Below are 17,563 nucleotides of genomic sequence, written 5' to 3'. Positions count from 1 at the left end.
AAGAGTGAAGAGAACAGTGAGACACAGAGATATCTCCTAGAGGGAAGAAGTAACCCAAATGGTAGCTGCTCCCTAAACACTTGGCCAAATGTTTTAGTCCCACATCAACCAACATTTAGCATTCAGCCCCTTCACTGGCTTCTGCAAGAAATCCAGGTACACCAAGGATTTCCTAATTTCCATACATTTTTTTTTGTGGGGTCACAGTGAGAGTCACATTACACAACATACAGCATTTCACTTGGAAAGTCTCATCTAACATCTCTCGAGGGTTCCCATATCCCTCCTGCCAGGTTTTCCCTGTACCTTTCACTTTTTTCTTTCCATTATTTCTGTCCCAGCTTCTACTTCCAAATCTGTGTACGTAACTCATCCTGAACCTTAACAAAACAGGCCCTTCCAATGGACACAACACACCTCTCTAAAAAGCAATTTAAGGGGCTTCCCTGGTGGCGCAGTGGTTGGGAGTCCACCTGCCGATGCAGGGGACACGGGTTCATGCCCCGGTCCGGGAGGATCCCACGTGCCGCGGAGTGGCTGGGCCCGTGAGCCATGGCCGCTGAGCCTGCGCGTCTGGAGCCTGTGCTCTGCAGCGGGAGAGGCCACAGCAGTGAGAGGCCCGCATACCGCAAAAAAAAAAAAAAAAGCAATTTAACAATCATCTTCTCATATTTGAACAAGCCTCTTGTAGACTCAGTATTCATCACAAATGAATTATCAAGGCATTTCTTCCAAACAAATTCACCATTTTCTGCAAAAACAAGAATTCTTGTGCCAACTACTAAAAGACCGACAATTTCTCCATCTCAATACAAAATCAAAAATACAGATGAAAAGTTTTCACCTTAGTAAAAGAAGTATAACTGTTATAAGAAACAGAACCAATCTTCCTAAGAAATAGAACATTTTTTTAAAACATAAACTACCATTGGCAAGAATGTGGTGAGACAAAATCTCATATGCTGCTGTGTAGAATAAAATCACTAAGAATATATCTAGAAAACAATTTATCAGAATATTCATGCTCTTTAACAGATTATTTCTACTAACAGAAAGCTATCCTGAGAAAATAATCAGAGATATGGCCAGATAGTCAATGATGTCATCGTAATGTTATTTATAATAGGAAAGCCTGGAATGTTTACAAAAAGAAATGGCTGAATAAATTATGCTATGCTACCATCTTATAATAGAATTTAATAGAGGTGTCAAAATAATATTTTAAACTGTCATATATTCATATAAGAAAAATATGTTAAATAAAAATTTTAAAATAGAATAAATATGAGTATTTCAAATTCACTTTTATTTTATTTATTTATTTTTTAAATGTGAGCAGTTTATTAGTGTTGCTTTGAAACACTATCCATTCCTTTGAGTCACTCATCTGACACAGCTGATTACCCCCTCGGTTGTTTTTGTTTTTTGTTTTTTTAATTTATTTTGGCTGTGCTGGTTCTTTTTTTTTTTAATTAATTAATTTTTTTGGCTGCGTTGGGTCTTCGTTGCTGCACACAGGCTTTCTCTAGTTGTGGCGAATGGGGGCTACTCTTCTGGTGGTGTGCAGGCTTCTCATTGCGGTGGCTTCTCTTGTTGCGGAGCACGGGCTTTAGGCATGCGGGCTTCAGTAGCTGTGGCATGAGGGTTCAGTAATTGTGGCCCGTGGGCTCTAAACAGCAGCCTCAGTAGTTGTGGCACATGGGCTTAGTTGTTCCATGGCATGTGGGATCTTCCTGGACCCCTGCATGTCCCCTGCAGTGGGAGGGTGGAGTCCTACCCACTGGACCACCAGGGAAGTCCCTCAAATTCACTTTTAAATTATATATATACACACAACCATTTGTGTGTCCATACACACATATAATTTTACATAGATAAAATTAGAAGGAAGTACAATGAAATTTTAGAAGTAATTTTCTTTGGGTGTTAGGATTGATTACTTTTTCTTCTTTTATTCTTTTCTGTAATGATCAGAAGCGAGATGAGGAAGGGAATGTCGTCATTTGCAAAGCATAGCAATAAGACACACATGCTGTGCTGCTATTGTGGCTCTAAGGTCTACCACTGACATAAGTTGATCTGTGGCAAATGTGGCTACCCTCCCAAGTGCAAGAGAAAGTATAACTGGAGTGCTAAGGTTAAAAGATGAAATGCCACTGGCACTGGCTGAATAAAGCACCTAAAAATTGTAAACAGTAGATTCAGGCATGAATTCCCTGAAGAACATCACCTAATCCCAAAAGAGCAGCTGTTGTAGCATCCAGTTCATCCTTAAGGGTTTCAATAATTAGTCACTCAACAAATGTTTAAAAAGAAAAAAATCAAGTTTTCAACCATAGCATTCATAAGTGGAAAAAAATGTTTCTTTTTTTAAAAGCAGCAGCTACGTTTCTCTATAAACAGGCATTTTTAATTTTTTTGACACAAGAAATAGGCATTTTTTAAAATGTAGGCTCTGATATATATAATGTATACACTCTACACTGCTGTATTCTATGACTATGGTGAACTCTGCATACCCCTGAGTTTCCATTATAACCCCATGATGAGGAAAGTTATGAGTGAAAAGGAAAGGAATAAGTTTGCTGTTGTCCTGATTTTTACTTCGTAACTGACTTTAATGACACTAGAACATAAGCTAATGTGAAGGGAGGGAACTTTTGTGTTTTGTTCACTGCTTTATCCTCAGCAAATATTTGTGAATAAATCTCCAATTGATTTTTAAAAATTATGAATCACATTCCTGTTCTACTATATTCTTTGTCTTGAATAAAAAAGTAAGACAAAGAGGAAGTGCTGACTTTTAAGTGATGAGTTGGGGAACCCATTAAAAACAAATTAGTTGTGGTTTTGTTTTGTTTTTTCCTGCCCCTACAAAGGGGATGATGCTTTCTCTCTAGAGAAGCTCATCTTAGGTTACTCTGAAGTGTTCTACTTTAGTACTAACTTTCTTCATAAATTGTATCCTGCTACTCTGATTAAATCATCTCGCCATCTCTTTTATTTTTCCTATATCTTTTCTCTCTGTGTATGGCCTTCCATGCACAGTTGACCCTTGAACAACTTGAGGTTTAGGGGTACCAACCACCAACAGTCAAAAATCTATGTTTAACTTTACAATCAGCTTTCCATAACTGCGGTAACCACATCTGTGGATTCAACCAATTGCAGATCACGTAGTACTGAAGTACGTATTTACTGAAAAAAATTCACACATAAGAGGACCCGTGCAGTTCAAACCTGTGTTGTTCAAGGGTCAACTATAATTTCTTACTCTTCTTAACTGTGCCTTATATGCTGGTTTAACATATTATTTAATTTTTAAGTGCTATTATGGGATTTTTCATTTCTGATATTCTAATTCATTCTTATTTTAATGTGCCTTGTCATTTTTATAGTCTATTACTCTTTATTTATATTTTAGAATCCCTCTTTTTTTAAACATCTTTATTGGAGTATAATTGCTTTACAATGGTGTGTTAGTTTAGGCTGTATAACAAAGTGAATCAGCTATACGTATACATATATCCCCATATCTCCTCCCTCTTGTGTCTCCCTCCCACCCTCCCTATCCCACCCCTCTAGGTGGTCACAAAGCACCGAGCTGATCTTCCTGTGCTATGTGACAGCTTCCCACTAGCTATCTATTTTACATTTGGTTAGAATCCCTCTTCTATTTATTAAATATATTTATCTTATGAATTGGATATTTCTAATAGCTGAAATATCTGTAGATCTGTTTCAGTTGTGATTTCTGCTGACTCTTGCTCATAGTGTTTTGATTTTTACCCCTTGTATGTTTTGTGATTTTTTTTAAAAACATGAGTTTATTTGTTAGATTTTTAACTATGATTATTTGACAACCAGGTTGATAATTCCTTCCATGGAGGATTTGTGATTGTTTCTGGCAGGTACTGAAGAGTGTTACAGACGCAAGTCTATTTTAAATTAAAACTCTCCATTTGTAGAGTTTAAGGATCATGAAAATAGTATAAAATAAGGCATCAAATCCAAGTGAATGTAAGCAGGAATTATTCAGGGGGATTTTAACTCCACCCAGAGCTGTATGCCTCTCCAGGATGGTCTCTGATAGGCCCCCTTCACTTCGCAGAACGCAGGGAATTTTCCTCTGTCTCCATTCTTCGCCATGCACGTTTCTATGCCAAAAGAAACTGATGGATGCCCCCAAAGTATTCAGAGATTTCAGCACTCGTTTACCTCACAGAATATACTTGCTTGGTTTCTAGCCCCAGAAAGTTTCTCTTATTTTCTTATAGGTTCATCCATTCATTTTAAATGATTTTTAAAATACTGAATCTAGTATTTTACATATTTGGTGGATGTCTTGTCTATCATACTGCCAGAAATGGAAGTCTATTTAATACTTCTACAATTGCTTTGTAAAATTTAAATCAGGATATTATAGTTACTCCTGTAAATTTTATTTTAGTGTGTTAACTGTAGTCTATAAGTCTGTCAAGGGTACTTAAAATCTTGACTGAGTTATTATATTAGCTTACCTTAGAAGTTGTGTATCATCTGCAAATTTTCTTCAACTTTCTCAGCCTTCACCAAAGTCACTGATCAACACAGCTTCTGACAAAAAGAAAAGCTTAAAAATTAATTTAAAAAATCTTTATAGAAATTTCAGTTTTCCTTATTATCATGTACATAGAATTATAAATTGAATTTCCATCATAATCATATACAAATGAATCAAATTAAAATAGGAATCTCTCCCTACCCCAATTACTTCAAGTGGCAGACTTCTTAAAAAGTAGTACTGAACCAAATAAAAATATTTCATCATTAGGGAAAACCAGTATAAATGTGAAGGGGTGGCTTAGATGAGGGGAACTCCAGCACCACTGAAATCTCTATCAGCCCTAACCTTCCACAGGAAGAAACCACCTTATCTAAACTAGTATCTTAAAGGCCAATACAAAAAGGTTGTGCAAAGCTTAGAAGAGCTTTGAAGTGTCATGAAGGGAAGCTTTGAAAGGTTTTTTGCTTTTAACAGCATCATGAAAACCCATGCCTGCTAGATGTTTTCTTTTCTGCTTTGCCATAGTTTTAGTTCACATCTGTCACTAATTTCAGTCATCAATGGCAACTTTTATAAAATTTTTATCTCCAACATCAGTATGAGGGCATGTATGTGTGCATGTGTGTATGCTTACATTTTCCCATTAGAAATAAGAGAAAACTTACACTCTCTCCTTTAATACAATGCTCTCGCATGAAGAACGTATAAACCACTGACTTTGGGTCTGCATCTTTATTTTCTGAGCAGCAACTACTGGTTTAAACAGAACATTTAGCTCTGGATGTTCTTTCTTCTCAATATTTGATGTATATCCTGCAATAATGTAGTAGAAAAAACACAGGCTTTGGAATCACATAGATCTGGGTTTAAATTTCAACATCCCTCTTAGGAAAATAATATCACAAGTCTCAACGGGTAGCTGCACGAGCCAAATTATATAGCATATATATAGTGCCCAGCACAAAGCCTGCTACATAACCTGTACTTTGTTATGTTAGCTGTCCTTCTGTGTAATTTTGCACTTCATTTCCACTTTGCTCAATCTATCAAAGGACTTTCCAGACTAAATTTTCTAAGTCACAGCCCTGATAAACTACTGTGGTTTTGCTCAACAATTAACATTTTGCAGCACTTATTTTACCCAACAATAGACATAAAATACTTTAAAAATAGCAATGCATGGGCTTCCCTGGTGGTGCAGTGGTTGAGAGTCCGCCTGCCGATGCAGGGGACACGGGTTCATGCCCCGGTCCGGGAAGATCCCACATGCCGTGGAGCGGCTAGGCCCGTGAGCCATGGCCGCTGAGCCTGCGCGTCCGGAGCCTGTGCTCCGCAACGGGAAAGGCCACAACAGTGAGAGGCCCGCGTACCGCAAAAAAAAAAAAAAAAAGCAATACAACAATTATACTACTGAATATACCCCGCTAAGAAGATACAGTTATCCCTTGGTATCCATGGGGGATTGGTTCTAGCTCCAGCCCCCCATGGATACCAAAATCCACGGATGCTTAAGTTCCTTATATAAAATGGCATAGGGTTTGCATATATCCTGTGCACATTGCACATATACCTTAAATCACCTCTAGATTACTTATAATACCTAATACAATGCACATGATATATAAATAGTTGTCAGTATGGGGTAAATTCAAGTTCTGCTTTTTGGAACTTCCTGGAATTTTTTTCCCTGAATATTCTCGATCCGTGGTTGGTTGACTCTGCAGATGGAGAATCTGAAGATACAGAGGGCCAATGTACAGTCCAAAATCTATGTTCTAAAGTCACTAAAATTGTTCCTTTTCTTGTGTGGCTATGTCACCAAACTTCTATATAGTTATGTAAATTTATTTCCTTTGTAGATTTTTCTTCTCTTTCTACCTTTTTACTTAATTTAATTTTTGAATATGTAAACATACATGATTCTAAGATTGAAACCATGTAAACAAGTTATAATTAGAGAACTCTATCATTGGCACCTTTCCCATTCCTTCCTTCTACATATTTAATATATTACTCTATATACTCTTCAGTGCCTTTGTTTTTTCCACTTTGTAATATATTCTGCAGATCACCCAATATTGGTACATGGAGACTTTCTACGTTCTCTTTATGCCTTCTAGTGAAAAGGGTGACTTGGAAGGGACACCATCAACCTGAAGAATATTCCACTGTTGCATGTACTTTAATCAGTTCCCTATTAACGGGCATTTTGCTTATTTCCAATCTTTCGCTAATACAAGTAATTCTGTTGTGACTAAATTGATACAAATGCCAGTTTATATTTTATGCCAGTGTGTCCTTAGAACAGATTCCTATGTCTGGGTCAAAAGACACACGCATATGTGATTCTGCCAGATACTACTAAGTTCCCTCCTGGGCTTTGTGCTTTTGTATCCCCACCAGAAATGCATCAAAGTGCCTGTTTCCCCACAGTCCATAGAATATTTTATATAACTACAGATTTTGGTGAGAAAGGCTTTAGTGTAGTTGTGGTTTTTAGAATAGGTTTCATTTGTATTTCTCTTTGTATGACTGAAGTTGAACATCTTTTATATGTTTTGTCATCTGCATTTTTTTCCATGAAATCTATTTTCATATCTTTGGCCTGTTTTTCTACCAGGTTGATGGTAATTTGCCTTGATTTTTGGAGGTTATTTTCATTAAGGAAATGAGCTCTTTGTGCTGTATATTCAAATATTTCTTCCCAGTTTGTCACTTGTCATTTGACTTTGTTCATGGCATTTTTCACCATGTAAATATTTTTTTAATATAGTGGAATTTATCATAGTTTTAATTTTCTTCTGAGATTCAGTCATAGTTATAAAATCCTTGGCTTACAATTTCATAGACTTTAAATTTGTTCCATGCCTATTTTGCTTTGTATGTTGCCATTGAGAAGTTTGTTGCTAACCTCTTCTTTCTGCCTGGAAGCCCCGAAGTACTTTTCATTATCTTCAAAGTCCAATAGTTTTATTAGGACATGACTTAGTGTTGACTTCTTGGGATCAATTTTCTCAGTACACAAGGAGCATTTTCAATACATAGATTTAAATCTTCTGTTACTTCCAGAATGTTTTCATGGATTTAAGTTTAAATATTGCCTCAGCTACTGTTTTTTTCTTCTTAGGAACTCTAATCTTACATATCATCTATATAGATCATTTTCTCTCTGACTTTTTACCTTTCTTCATTTAATTTTCATTCTTTTGGCTGTCTTCATATTTTTTCTCAATGCCCCTTATATTCTTTCCATTAGGTATCTTGGACTTTAGCTTCATTTTAAAAGATGATTATTTTTTGTTTTCATTTCGTTTCCTGAGTTCAGTAAATTCACCTTCCATTTCTTCCCTTCTTTTTTTGTCTTGGGGTTCTGAATTTGAGACTTTATCTCTGCAAATGCTTGTTTAAGGGTATTTCATTCAGTTAGGAGTATTCAATTCAGGTAGTTTTCTTTAGCTCTTTAGTTGAGTAAGCTTTGGGGGAGACTTTCCATCAGCTGAAATATTTTGATTCTCATTTTAATTTTTCTACTTATAGTAACCTTATATGGGTGTTGCCTGCCATTTTCTGTTCATTTTGAAGGGTTTCAATTTTCTTAAACTAACTAACAACGGTACATAGACAGGAGTGAGGGATTTGGAAGAAATACTGGATTTTTTTAGTTCAATAGCACCTTCTGTTGGTTTAATAAAGTACAGACTTTTAAAAATCAGTGACTCCTTTTTGGGTAAAAAAGGGTTCATCTATCTTCTACTCTGTTTCACCAAGATCCTTAATTTCTACTACCTCTTCGTTCTCTTTACCACCAAGCCTCCAGGTAAATGGTGACCCTTCCAAGTCATTCTGTTCCCAGAAGCAATACCTTTCTGAGATGGCCTCTTTGATCCCGTGTACTTTCAAGTCCCTTCTGTCTAAGGAGTCTCAAACCTTAGTATTTCCCTCCTTAGGGTGGGGTTTTCTCTTTTTGGAGTTATTTTACTTGCATTCTGCTGACGCCAGTTCCTGCTTCCTTTTTCTCTCTTCTGAAGTCTCAACCTCACTTGTCACCTCAGCATGGGGTCCAGAGCTGAGTCTGCTGCATTCTAGTTTATCTGTCTACATAACCATAATTTGAAATTACATTAGTTAGGCAAGGGTGGTGGTGATATACTTTGCTCTCCTTACAGATCTGTATGTTTTTTTTGGTATGTTTTTAAAAAAATAAATTTATTTATTTATTTTTGGCTGCATTGGGTCTTCGTTGCTGCGTGTGCTTTCTCTAGTTGCAGCAAGTGGGGGCTACTCTTCGTTGCGGTGTGTGGGCTTCTCACTGTGGTGGCTTCTCTTGTTGTCGAGCACGGGCTCTAGGCATGCGGGCTTCAGTAGTTGTGGCTCACCGGCTCTAGAGCGCAGGCTCAGTAGTTGTGGCACATGGTCTTAGTTGCTCCTTGGCATGTGGGATCTTCCCGGACCAGGGCTCGAACCCGTGTCCCCAGCATTGGCAGGTGGATTCTTAACCACTGCGCCAGCAGGGAAGCCCTGTATGGTTTTTTAAAAGGATGTATGGAGAGATTTGGATTTAGACAGTTGCCACCATCCTACAGAAAACTTGACCCAGGTTTAATTTTTAAATTTATAAATTATTTTCTAGTCTTATTACATGTGGTCAAAATTTTGACTTTTTGTATTTTGGAACTGATATATTCTTTGTGGTCTAATACATAATAGATTTTTATAACTGTCTTATGTGCATTTGAGAAGACATATTCTCTATTAATGGATTCAGACTTTGATACAAATCTGTAAGATCTACCTTACTGATTATGTATAATAATGACTAATTTTCTTGGTCCACTTAACCTGACATTTTGAGAGAGGTGTGTTAAAGTCTTCTATTATTAGCAGGTTTCTATTCCTTTTTACATCTAGTAGTTTTTACTTTATGAAAACTATTGATGTGTCAATAAAATAAAATAGATATTTTAAAAAATCTTCATTGTAAATATAACTGTTAGCTTTATATGGGCTATTTTATAATATCCTTCATCTTAATGCTTTTTGAACTAAACTCTGCTTGTCTGATACCAAGATGATGAACCTTGCTTTTTTTAAAATTTGCATTTTTCTGATGTGTTTTCACTCTTCCCTCTATTTTTGTTATTTTAAAATTATCCTTCATTTCTTATGAACTCCTTTTATTATTCATACTTTTTACAACTGTATCTTTTGCATACAGCGATCATTAAGTTGAGCCCATATACATTTATTAATACACCTGATATATTTAGTGTTGTGATAATGATTCATGTTCTATTCATTTTGTGTGTACAGATAAGTACATATAGAAAATAAATACATATAGAAATAAAATACATATAGAAAATGTGTGCATATCATTACATAGTTCTCTTTGCTCTTTTTAGGGTAGGTATTTCTTTTAGTATTTAGGAAAGTTTTTGTTATTGGGGTTAACTCTATAGTAATATCTTTATACAATACTCTTCATTCCCCTCCCCTCTTTTTAAGATACCGTTAGTTCCCTGTGACTAGCAGTAACAAAATTAGTAACTTCCTCTTCTCCCCCACCATCTAGTTTTGGTCACTGGTATTAATTTTATTAGTGTTTTATCTTACACATCTAAGTATACATACTTATTTATAGTATATTTATGTCCATCAGTAAGCTTCAAGTGCTATCCTTTTCCTTACAGCTAATTCCTATGAGGCAAACAACCACTTTATTCTACTTTTCACTTATACTCCCCTTCCCCCCTCCCTTTTTCTGTGGGCTATGTTATTTCTACATCATCAGATTATACAACATTTACATACCATTCTACCACAATTATTCCCATCTTACAATCTTAGTGCTACACAAGATATACTCAGTGCTTACCACCTGACCTCATGTCAAAGATTCTCCATTCATTTCCTGGTTGTCTGAAATTTGTTCTCTAGTATATTCTTCAAGAAAGATTCATAGGAACAATATTCTTTGAGTTGTTTCATGTTCATATATGCTTGTTAATGGCCTGAATTCTTGAAGTATAATTTGGTGAGATATGGAATATTTATTTCCTTGAATATTTAAAAAATGTTGCTTTGTTATTATCTGGCATGAAATGTTGCTGCTAAAAAAATCTAATCCAGGACTTCCCTGGTGGCGCAGTGGTTAAGAATCTGCCTGCCAATGCAGGGGACACAGGTTTGAGCCCTGGTCCAGGAAGATCCCACATGCCGCGGAGCAGCTAAGCCTGTGTGCCACAACTATTGAGTCCATGCGTCGCATCTACTGAAGCCTGTGCACTTAGAGCCTGTGCTCCGCAACAAGAGAAGCCACCACAATGAGAAGCCCGCACACCGCAACGAAGAGTAGCCCCTGCTCACTGCAACTAGAGAAAGCCCGCGCGCAGCAACGAAGACCCAACACAGCCAAAAGTAATAAATAAATAAAAATAAATACATTTTTATATTAAAAAAATCTAATCCAGTCTAATTTTCTTTCCAGGTTTACTTGGTCTTTTTTCCATGGGTGCAGATTTTTTTTTTCTTTATTTTTAAAATCCAACAATTCTACAAGAATCCTTCTGTGTTAACTGACTGTTCTGGGTTGAATTCCCCAGATGCACAGTGTGCCTTTCAACGTATATAGACTTAAACCTTCTTTAAAGTTTTCCTGAATTATAGTTCTAGTAGTTGTTCTGTTCCACTGCATTGGTTTACAATTTTTTTATCATGGTAAAATAAACAACATAAACAACAATAATAAACAACAAAATAAACAACATAAAACGTACCATTTTAAACATTTTTAAGTATACAATCCAGTGGCATTAAGTATATTCACAATATACTTGTTAATGTTACATAACCACCACCTCTATGCTTTGGTTTAACAAAACCAAATACACTCCTGATACACTTATTTTGGCTCTCTTTGTCTTGTCACTTTCTTTTCTTTAAAAAAATATTTATTTATTTATTTATTTATTTATTTATTTGGCTGCACCGGCTCTTAGTCACAGCACATGGGATCTTCGTGGGATCTTTGTTGTGCCATGTGGGATCTTTAGTTGAGGTGTGCAAGATCTAGCTCCCTGACCAGGGATCGAACACAGGCCCTCTGCATTGGGAGTGTGGAGTCTTAACCACTGGACCACCAGGGAAGTCCCTGTCTTGTCACTTTCTTTTGGCCCCTTTTCAAAAAACTTTATCTGTTTGATTTTCTTCAATTTTCTCTTATCTACTCTTTATTTCTCTTATTGTGCTTTCTATGATGTATATTCACTCGTTTTCTTTCTAATTTAATCATCATTAGAAATATCCTTTTTTCTAATTCTTTCTGGAGTTCTGCCAGCTCTCATTTCACATCCTTCTATACAGCTTATTCACCTCATCTCTGAGCTCCTTTTATTTCTGATTTGTGTGGTTCCTTCAAAGGTTTCATCTTTCCCTCAATTTCTCTTTGCTTTATTTTGAAATATTTAATTACCATTTTCATCTGCTCTTTGGCCACTTTTTTTCTGGTGTGTTTTCATTATATGATGCAATGCTCCACGGCTCATTTGGTGTTTTTTCTTATGATAACTTAGTATGTAATTATCTCATAGTCCCTTTTCCAAGATACTTATATGTTATCCTAGACTAAGAGGTTCGTTCCTGTGTCACATTGTATGGACATACTTCAGTTTTTAAAAATCCATTCCCCAGTTGAGATATCTGGGTTCTTTCCAGTTTTTGGTGATTACAAATACAACTGCTATAAATATTTGCAGAGGGGAGACTACAGGTTTTCATTTCACTTTTCATGAGAAAAGCAGTTGTGGGGGAAATGCAAATTAAAATCATAATAAGATGTCACTTCATATCTCATTATAATGGCTAAAATTTAAAAAAACTGATAATTCCAAATGCTGGCAAGAGAGAGAAGCTAATGGAGCTCTCATATCTTGCTGGAAAATTTCAATCTAGGAGTGGGATTGCTAGGTCATATAATAAAGATATGTTGGATTTTATAAGAAACTGTCAGTCTTCCAAATGGCTATAGTATTTGCATTCCCACCGGCAAGATTTGAGTCCTGTTGCTTTGTATCCTTGCCAGTGCTTGTGTTCTCTTCTTTTTCTTTTTGTTTTGTTTTTTGCCATTCTAAGTGGTTGTATAGTGGAATCTCACTGCATTTCCTCAATTACTATTCTATACTTTTCTCATGTAACAAAAATAATGATCATTTTTCTATGTCATTAAATAGCCTGTATCACTAAATACCCTTTGAAAATAATCCTTTTAAAAGGTTGAAATATAGCCTATTGTGATGGGTGTGCTGTAATTTATAAAACCATTCTTCCACCATTGGGTAATTTTTATTTCCAATTTTTCACAAGTATAAAATTACATTGTGATCAAAAAGTTTTGACTCCATCTCCATTTTCACAGAAACTTCCTAGAAAGGGTCAAAGAGTATACATATTTATGTCTCTGATGCATTCCAACAAATTGCTTTAAGTATTTATTTCTTTAATTACAAGTTAAATACTTTTCACGGAAGCCGTTTGTGCTTGTACTTTTGTCACCATGAGTCCATGTCCTTTGCTCATTTTCTGTCAGGTACTGATGTTTTTATATGTTGATTTGCAAGAAATGAATACACTTGCCAAAAGTATAGACCACATTTTACATGTAAAGCAATATAGGCCTACCTCTGACCTCCCCACTCAATTCTTTATTCTATTTGAAAAATGAAACATACTTCAAATGAACAAACATTTATCGAATATCAACTACATACAAACATGTATGTAGTTCATCAGACTCAGGAAGTAGTCTTGCCTTCCAGGGAGTTATTTTGTTTCTCACAAGCTTGTAAGAAGCAAGTACCATTGTATAAAATGCACAATTTGAGTACAGCATGATTAGAAGAGATTGTGATTGAATGAAACCTATTTATACTTTAAGAGGAAGTTGAGCTAGGCATTGATTACTTTCAAAAGTGAGAGGCCCGCGTACCGCAAAAAAAAAAAATACAATAAAAAAATATATATATATAATAATTTAAAGTTTACTCCTTTAAGTGAAATATGAATGTCCCATGTATTTACCTCACAATCATTTTCAGTAGTTAATGGACATTCTCATGATTCAGTCATCCAATCAATTTCATTGATTAGCTGAACACCACAAACTACAGTAGTCATTTTGATCTTTATATAGGTTTTTTTTTTTCTTTTTTTTTAAATTGAGGTATAGGGACTTCCCTGGTGGTCCAGTGGTAAAGAATCCGTCTTACAATGCAGGGGATGCAGGTTCAATCCCTGGTCAGGGAACTAAGATCCCACAGGCTGTGGGGCAACTAAGCCCACGTGCCGCAAACTACAGAGCCCACGTGCCCTGGAGCCTGCGTGCTACAACTAGAAAGAAGCCTGCACACCTCAAGGAAAGATCCCGCGTACCTCAAAGAAGATCCCGTGTGCCGCAACTAAGACCCGATGCAGCCTAAAATAAATTAAATAAATAAATAATAAATCTTCTTAAAAAATAAAAATGAAGTATAGTTGATTTACAATGTTGGGTTAATTTCTACAGTACCACAAAGTGATTCAGTTGTACATATATACGTTTATTATCTTCTTTTCCATTACGGTTTATCTCAAGATATTGACTCTAGTTCCCTGTGCTCTGCAGTAGGATGATCTTTATATAGTTTTAAGTCATTTTTTATTTTTAGTCACATCATTTAATTTATTCCCATAATGGACCTTATTGGTTGAATACCAGAAAAATAATGGTGAAACACACCAAATTAAGGAGGAATATAGAAATATTTCTGAAAATCTCAAAATGTTCCCCCAAAGTGACATTTATATGGTCAAAATTATTTACGAAGCCCAGCAAGGTATTTCTGGTACTTCAAAAATAAACTTAAAATGAGGAATGATTATTACATGCAATTTAGTATGAGGGGAAAACCTATCACATTTTAATTTTTTTTTAAATAAAGAGTTGCTTGTATTTTTACTTATATGTGGAATCTAAAAAATAAAACAAATGAACAAATATAACAAACAGAAACAGACTCAAAGATACAAAGAACAAACTAGTGGCTACCAAAGGGGAGGGGCGTAGGGGAAGGGGCAAAGTAGGTGAAGGGGATTAAGAGGTACAAGCTACTAGGTATAAAATAAAAAAGTTACAAGAATGTAATATACAGCACAGGGAATATGCAACTGAGTCCCCCTAAAACTGAGTTCCTCTGCTGAGTTTATTATTAAGCTCTCTATCCAAAACTGTATTCCCTTTCTTGTCCCATACCTGTTCCTCTCAAGATAGAAGAATATCAAACTAAAGGGGGTACTGAAATCAAGCAGGTCCTGGGGTGGGGGTCCTCCTGTGTACAAAAGCCCCTCCATTTCCATTTTTTGCTTGTAAAAAATGTCTTTAGTCTCCCAGGCTTTCCCTGAGTTCCAAAGAGCAGGCACAGGCAGTTACTAATTAGGGAAATGAGAAAATGCAGAAACAAAGGAAAAGCAGTTAAACAAGAAAAATAATGGCAGTAATTCAGCAATAAAGCAGAGTCCTAGTTCCTCCTCAAGGGATACACATAACAATCTGACAGATATCTTTGTCAAGAACTAAGGCCCCCCACTCACCCAGGTGGAGGACAGTGACTATATTCTCAAGCACTAGACCCCAGACTGGTTGGAACCAGAAGGTTGATGATTGAGATTCCTGAAATGTCATCCTGCTACCTCACCACCAACCAATCAGAAGAAAGTCATGAATCTTGCAGCCCTCACCCCCAAATGTTGCTTTTAAAACTGATCCCCTGAAAACCATCCAGGAGTTTGGGTCTTTTGAGCATGAGCTGCCCATACTCCTTCCTGGGCCCTACAATAAATGGTATACTTTCCTTCACCATACCCAGTGTCAATAAATAGGCTTTGCTGCATGGCAGGCGACCAGACTCAAGTTTGGTTCAATAACAAATATAGTCAATATTTTATAATAACTTTGTATGATGTGTAATCTATAAAAATATTGAATTACTGTGGTTTACACCTGAAAATAATAAGTCAACTATACTTTAATAATAATAAAAAAGAAGTGCTTATAATCACTCTAAAAAACCTTCACTCATAAAATCATTTGGATTTTTTAAGTACCAAACACAAGAATTCCAAACAGGTTCTGAGAGCAGTTTTTATTGACTTTTTTATGATCTATTAGATAAAGAGATTCTAATATACATTCTGTCACAAAACATATTCATTTAAAAGGTATCATCAGATTTTTTCTTTTATAATTAAACGGTGCATCACTTGATAATGGGGAAAAAATCTAAATTTGTATATATGAGACTGCAATAAAAAATAATCTCTAACATATCAATCTAAGTTAAATGACTTTTACTTAAGGTTACATAACATTGTTCATGCAAAAGTGATATTTTAAAAAATTTCTACAGATCTTCAGATTATATATTATGAAATCTAGAGAACTGTATTCTTCAAAGAAAAATCTGAAGACAGTTACCTAATTTGTTATTTTAAAATTACTTACATACAGAACATATTTACGCAATATAGTAAATGTAAACGTAGTATTTTGACTTTAAGTTGTGCTAAAAAGAAAATAGATTGGGATTGATATATATACACTAAATGGATAACTAATAAGAACCTGCTGTATAAAAAAATAAAATAAAACTCAAAAAAAAAAAGAAAATAGAAAAGCAATAAATTTTCTTCAGCAGAAGAGACTGAAGGCACTAATAAATTTGGTATCATTTACTGAGATTGTATGCTTTCAAGAAAAAATGCAACTACAGCATTATTACCTGATGGTTCATTTTCATTATCTAAATTTCCTTATAGTAGGATCTCATAAACAGATCTCACGAAAGATTTATGAACCTGTCCTCATTATTACTCACATGTATAAAGTGGAAGCAACAAATAAATTTAGTTCAAACAAATTGAAGGTCAAGTTTTCCAGAAAGCAGGTTAAAAAATTATGTTTCAGTTAGGCTAAAAAAATGTATATATCCATACCTCCCAATTACTGTATGTTTTAAATGTATTCAATCAACAATTACACTTTTGAATATATGTCAGTAACTATGATATGTGAACGCTATCCAAAAGTTTTTGCAAACATTTACTGAGCAGCTACTTTGTGTTATCGGTGTTTGTTAGCCACCAATCGCTTACTTTTTTTTTTGGCTGCACTGCACAGCTTGCGGGATCTTAGTTCCCCAAAGAGGGACTGAACCCGTGCCCCCTGCAGTGGAAGCACAGAGTCCTAACCACTGGACCGCCAGGGAATTCCCACCAACTTTACTTTGATAGCCTATACAGTCCTCCCTGGAAATCCGCCCAAGATTGGCTCCAAAACTCTCCGCAGACACCAACATTCCTTACGTACGTAGTACCTTGGCCATCAACTCAACACTAAATTACTGATACTTGAACTCTTGCAACTTAAGTTTTTAAGACTCATGAATAAAAAGTAAAATTGTAAAAGAAAATTAATTTTCAATTATTATTTTACTGCTGTTCTCTTTGGTATTCCTGCCATGGTACTTTTGAGTTGGGTTACCAGTTAACCTTGGATAAATGAAAACTAAACTCAAGGCAATAAGTGTCTTTGCTTTCTTCTCATGAGGGTCAAAACTGCTGAAGTTAATCACAAAATATTAACCTTTTAGCTAGGTTTTCCGATCCGATAAAATTTCCCCTCAAATGAATGACCATGTGTACTTTCTACTTCGATTTTTTAAAATAATAAGGAGGAAAGGGAGGTAATTCCTGTCTCCCTCCTCCCATCCCCAAAGAGCTGAGAAGTTAAGATGCTTTTTCTTACAAAAACCTCTCCCTACCCATGACGAAGCAACCAAGGACGCCAAGGCAAACCCGGAGATTCCTAAATCTTCAGCAGACTGTAACAAGGAAAACCAAAATTTGACAAAATTCTTCCTTCATTTCCACTGTTTCTGCAAAGATCAACTACTTTCTTGCTTTTAACAAAAGACCACTGCAGGAATG

The 17,563-nt window shown here is 35.7% G+C and overlaps 1 protein-coding gene across 2 annotated transcripts in view; it reads right to left on the bottom strand.

The window, feature by feature from the left end:
- Window positions 1-17,563, bottom strand: part of CAB39L (calcium binding protein 39 like) — a 98,593-nt gene that overhangs the window by 80,169 nt on the left and 861 nt on the right. For both annotated transcript variants that reach the window (XM_007466427.1, XM_007466426.1), the window contains exons 2-3: window positions 5,212-5,359; window positions 4,521-4,596 (exon numbers count right to left, since the gene is read on the bottom strand). The gene's annotated coding sequence lies outside the window, so the exon portion shown is untranslated. The remainder of the gene's footprint in view (window positions 1-4,520; window positions 4,597-5,211; window positions 5,360-17,563) is intronic.

Source organism: Lipotes vexillifer, unplaced genomic scaffold (assembly GCF_000442215.2).
Source record: "Lipotes vexillifer unplaced genomic scaffold, Lipotes_vexillifer_v1.1 scaffold384, whole genome shotgun sequence".
NCBI classification, from domain to species: Eukaryota; Metazoa; Chordata; class Mammalia; order Artiodactyla; family Lipotidae; genus Lipotes; species Lipotes vexillifer.
This window is presented reverse-complemented; position numbering and strand designations above follow the sequence as displayed.